Here is a 5,851-nt window from a genome sequence, read left to right as displayed (position 1 = left end):
AAAAATTTTTACCCTCCTAGCTGCCATTCTTCATGCTTGGTTAGCCTCCTTTAGGTCTTCCTTGGACTGGTACTCTTCCTGCCCTTCAGGATCCTAGGATAAGATAATTGAGGGGTTTTTAATATCTGTGGTAGGGTACTGCTCTTTTCAAACATCTATTCCTGTTTATTTCCTCAGATAGACAAGGCAAAATTCTTGTAAACCCCTAGAAAGCCTATTGTAGGCAGAGCATCATCTGTAAGAACCTGTTCTTGGGCCCTAAGGCTGCTCCAAGACTACCATGATAAACCATGGTGAACTGAAAAAGTAACACTGGAACAAGATACTAGACTTTTTGTGCACTGTACCTGGGACTGTCATTATGAATTGGGAGCAGAGATGCTGGGGTTGCATCACAGTTCATCTGTGAATCACAGAACAGATTTTTCCTAAGGTGTGTCAGTGTTAGATTAGCTGCTTCTGTTTGTGCATAGTTCATGACAAGTCTCTATTGGAATGATTACTAATCTGCTATACTTCTAAATCCTATTACTGGGGGTGTAACAGGTCTATCCTCTTTTCTGGAGGCGTATGCAATAATTCATAGCATGGTCATAGACTCGTAAATTAAACCTCAAATTCCAGAGGCACTTCTATACTTCGGCTGTGAGGACTTGAGTCGTTTTCAGGGGTTTTGCTTGGAATACTTTTTGTTTGGTTATTCATGGTTTGTTTTGGATCATAGACTGAGATATATCTGTAATTTAAGATAGTAATGATACTGGAATTTCTTGAGGTATGTACACAATGAATCAAATTGAGCTGCTTTGTGGATCACCACTGATTCCTTACAGGCTTTTTCTGTCCTGGAGAATCTCTTTTGAGCCTTCACTTTGGAAAAAGTTCTTAGAATATGTTTCACATTTTCCCTAACATTATATGGATTAGGTTTCCAAGAAAATTAATTCAAACAATAAAAATTACTGAATTAAGTTCCAGTTAGAGGCAAGAAGAATGTTCATTTTTCTAGAGGAAACTTCTTTAGCTGTGTTTTTAGGAAAAAAGATTCTTCTCTGTCCAGAATGGATTGCTTGTGAGGATACTGTGTCTACATAGCTGAATGATTAAGCAAAAAATCCTGGGTATTATTCATGCATTTGTTTTCCTGCTCAGGACGTGAGCCAGTGGCTTTACAGCCAGCCGTTGGTGTGCCCTGTGTCATGTTACAGCCAAGTTAAAGGTGTGCTGGCAAGTAATCGGTTCCCATTCCTGCCGATGGCCTGGCTGATCTGGGCTCAGCTGGGAGCCCGGGGGGGCGGGGAAACGGGGAGCTGGTGCTGAGGTTATCAGAAGGGTGTTCTCCTTTCCTTCCAGCTCCCTAGGCAGGAAAGGCAGATGAGGGAATTTGTTGCTCTGCCCTCTGAATTGGCTTGGTTTCGTTTTGAATACAGGGTTTGGAAGCAGGTCCCAAGGAAAGGGTTGGGAAATGGTTTGTAGTTAGGATTTTTCTTTTTCCTGTCCTGCCTAGTGAACCTTTTGAATGGCCTCCTTGGTATATATCTTTTCAAGTTATGGCTGAATGTGGAAGTAAAAGAGGGTTCCCTGAGCTCAGCTGTACAGCCATGAGGGAACAGAGCTGACAGCTTCACTAGACCACTGCCATAGCATATGGTAGGGAACAGAATATTCTGTGCAGAGTATTGGAATGGAATGTAGAATGCATTTTATATCACTGGTATAAAATAGAATAAACAGTCTGTAAGTTTAGCCAGATGATAGGTGCTCTTCTGCTTTTTCTTTACTTCTGTGAAAGGAACCCTTGGTACAGCTAAATAGGCTAGGATAGCATGTAACCAGATGGATAATGTGGAGTGACTTCCAACCTCACAGCCGGTTTTGACTCTTACAGGTTTTTTTATTGTCTTTGTTTATCTCTGAAGTGTGGCATAAGATTCTTACACTGTACAGTGTTGGCCATCAGAGAGGAACCAAGTGTTATTTATTTATTGCCACAAACATCATCAAGGCATTGACCTCTGTAATATGTAGGCAGTAAACAATAATGGGAAAGGAAACATAAGGAAGCAGTACATGTTACTTGGGGTAAAGACAACACCCTGCAAGTTTGTTTATAATGACACCAGAATAATAATTTTTGGTGTCTTGTATGATTTATTTTTTTCCCTGGGTCTCCATTGTGGGTACATCTTACAAAGCTATCTGGGTTTTTTTCTGAACAATTTTCCCTGGAGCATCAGGACCATAACATATCTCCAGATATTCCCAGTTCACACCTGTTTCCTGGCCATTTTTTGAGTGCAGAAGTTGCTATTGTTTTCTGGGCATCTGAGTTCAGTAGTTCAAGCAATTAGCCTGCTTTGTCCCAGGAAGAGCACGGATCTTCAGGAACTCACTGGGAGTTCCACTTTACTGCAGTGATGAACATAAAAAATGGACAAGCTCAGTGGCAATTATATTTCTGACAGTTTTCTGTCAAATCCTTCTCAAGAAGTTTGAAAAGTCTAAATTGCATAATCCCTTGTTATTTTGCTCTCAGCCACCTTCTTTGGGGATTCCTTTTTAGGCTGACGGTGGATGATGTTACGAGAAGCTGATTTTCCACAGTATCCCTGAAAGTACTGATGCAAGAAGCTACTGGGCTGATTTTTCTATCTGGTACACTGCTTTTTTCTGTACTTATCATTTGAGGAGTTACAGGGGTGCTGTCACAGCACAACATAGTCACAGATGTACGGGAAAATTCTTGCCTGATAGAAACTTTCAACTGTTCTGTGACCTTTTGCTAAGTTTGCTGAGTAGATGCAGAAAACTTCATAAATACTCCATCTATTTTCTGCCTAGAGATTGCATGAAGGGTATCCTACATCTTTTCTTAGCTCTCCTACAGTTCATTGATTTGCATGAACGGGGTTAGGGAGAACCCCTGTATAGAGCTAAATGCTGTACAAATCCAGACTGAAGAGATGGCTCCCTTATTGTTCCATCTTTCTGGGGATGGCCTTAGAGAAAATGTATTGCATCATTTGTTGCTTCTGCAGACTAAAGAGCATGCCCCCAGAATACACAGGGAGCTACAGAACAGTTTTTCAGTGGTCAACCTTGGAGTAAAGCAGAATGTGAAAGGTGGATATAAAAATAGAAGCATCACAGAAAATTTAGGAAATTTGCTAACACAGATGGGTAAACAAGTTTGAATTCCTTAGCTCCAATATCTGTCAGCACAAAAGATACATAGACCACTTTCAGCGATGTACAAACCACATCTCTGCTCCAGCTGTATGTTTTGAAAACATCAAAAAGCACAAACTGACCACATTCCAGAGCTACTTAGAGGACATAAAGTCAGCACAGTTGGCCCTATGCCTTGGCATTTTCTGTCTGGGGAGAAGTGTGAGGGAGAGGTAGACAGTACCTCCTTTCTAACTACGCCTGTGATTGCAGCCTTTGGGGAGTTAGCCCCATCAGGCTGCTCTCAGGGCTGCTGAGGCTGATGTAAAACTAGTTTTAGGATTGGGAACTTTTTCTTGGCTCCCTGCCACCTCCATCCTGTTGCCCTTCCCAGTAAAGCACGTGGAGGAAGAACACAGCAATGAACATCAGCCTGTTGGGTTAACACCAGCTGTGCCAAACTACTTTTCTGTTTCTCAGGCTTCAGAAGCAGCAGTATGTCAAGAATACTTTTCCCTTTTATTTACCTTCATAATTACCTCCTTCAGTTTTGCTGCAGTTGCGATAGCGCTTACAGCAAAGAAGAAGTGAAGAATAGCATGAAAATGCTAGTGTTTGCATGCTACAATTACTAAACTTCTTGGTTCTTTCATTTGTAACTAAAATAGTATTTGGAGCAGAAACTCACATATGCTGAGGCAGCACCAACCATAATCTGTGATTTTGATTCCTGAACTGGCACATGTAGGCATCACTGTGCAACAAGCAATGGAGTAAAAATCTTCAGAAACCATATCAAAGACCTCAAGTCAGCCACATTCAGTTAGTTTTCATCTCTCAGGACCTTTTACGTCTGTGTGCTCCTGAATTCTGACTAGGAGCTACAGAGCCATTATCAGGCATTGCTAGTCTAAAGGAAAAGTGGAAGTAGGGCAAATGTGAGGAAGGAGTTCAAAACTAACCACTACTGGACCTCTGCTTGGGAGTTTTGTTTCAGTGAGGCATCAAGCAGTACTTCCACATGCCAGTACTCAAGGGAGAAAGCAAAAATGTAGAACATGGATAGGAAGGTAACATTCTTCCTTGTAAAAGGAATGAGTCTTGTTCTCTATGTCCTCTAGGGAAGGCAAGTCACAAGAAGAGGCCGTATTCAGGGATGTCATCAAAGCATTGACAGCATTTCCCTTTTCTCTCTGCTCACTGTGATTTAAAGAGCTGATGATGTCAGTGAGCTGGGATTCCAGACAGAATTGTTGATCTTACCTCACTTGGAGAAGCTGCATGGGTTAGCTTTTCCTTAGAAGATATTGTCCAGCTTTTCTTACATGAAGGATTTCTCATACTTCAGTTGGGGTAATTATGCTGCCTCCTTTCCTGCTCTCATGAATTAATACCACTATGCCTGACTCTGTCCATTCTGAAAATAGCAACCGATACAGCTTGCAGCTATTTATAACTGCTAGTGTTAACATGAAGCAGGCACATGTTCCCAGAAGAAATTATGACTTTTACAGCTTCTGCATCAGCAAAGTTAAAAAGGCTCAAAACACAGAGGTATCTTGGACAAAGTCTGAAATGTTCTCCATTCTTGCCTTTCCCCTGAAGAAGATGCAGAAAGTTTCATGCATTGTGGTAGATTTTAAAGTCTTATAGAATCTGCTAAAATTGGCCCCTCCTTTTTTTCAGCTTTGAAAACAGGATTTTTTCAAGTCATGTTGTGTTTAATGTATCCCCAGTGTTCAGCAACAAATTAGCTTCGTGTCCAGACCCTCAGTAAGAAATGTTTATCATTCTGGTGTAGTAACTTCCTTCCCTAGAAGTAAGTCTTCCATATGCTTTGACATTTTGGTTCCTGAACTGCTGTTGTAATAATGCTAAGAAAACCCGAACACTATTGAGTAACTCAGACAGCAATTTGAGCTTGAGTAGCTCACAGTTTAGATGTCAGAGCATTACAAAGTTAAATAAATATACTCATGGAGTGGTTAGAAAGCAAGCATGATGTTCAGAGTAGGATGTCTAAACTACTGCTGAACAGAAAATTGATTTTGTATACCTGCATCTGCTGGCAGGTAGCTGAAGTGGCAATGCATACCTTTTTTAGTGTTTGTGACATTATCATTCAAATGTTTATCATTTGAAGTATGAAGACACATTTATATCTAGGGATCTGGGCTTATGTCCAGTAGTGTTGTCCTCAGAGTGCTTTGTTGAGAAGCTGGAGAGAGAAGGGGATGAAGGACATTTATGAATATATTGAAACTTTGTTCAATCTCTTTTTTTTTTAGATTGTGTGTTCTGTTAACCTCTAGTCCAGAGCGCTAGTTTTGAAACAAGTATCAAAGCATTTCATTTCAATCATTCAATGTTGTTAACACTTCATCCTAAAGAATTCAGTGCGATGCTTTTTATTTTGCTGTGTGCATTGGTTTCGACAGAATTTTTTACTCTGATGAAATGTGACTCACAGTGACTCTGCACTGGAGTGTCATGCAAAAGCAACATGTCAGTTTTTCACCTATCTGCAAAAGAGCTGGCTCCAGGAAAAGCGTGAGGGAATCAATTATTCCAACTGCCTGTTCCAGAAAAGCATGAAATCAGTGGGAGCAGAAACCTCCACAGGGTCCTAGCAGCCTTTGCCACATGTAAACGACCATGTGGAGTAGGTGCTTCATGTCTTTCA

This window comes from Falco punctatus, assembly GCF_963210335.1.
Source record: "Falco punctatus genome assembly, chromosome: 7".
Taxonomy (NCBI): Eukaryota; Metazoa; Chordata; class Aves; order Falconiformes; family Falconidae; genus Falco; species Falco punctatus.
Note: the sequence above shows the minus strand (reverse complement) of the source record.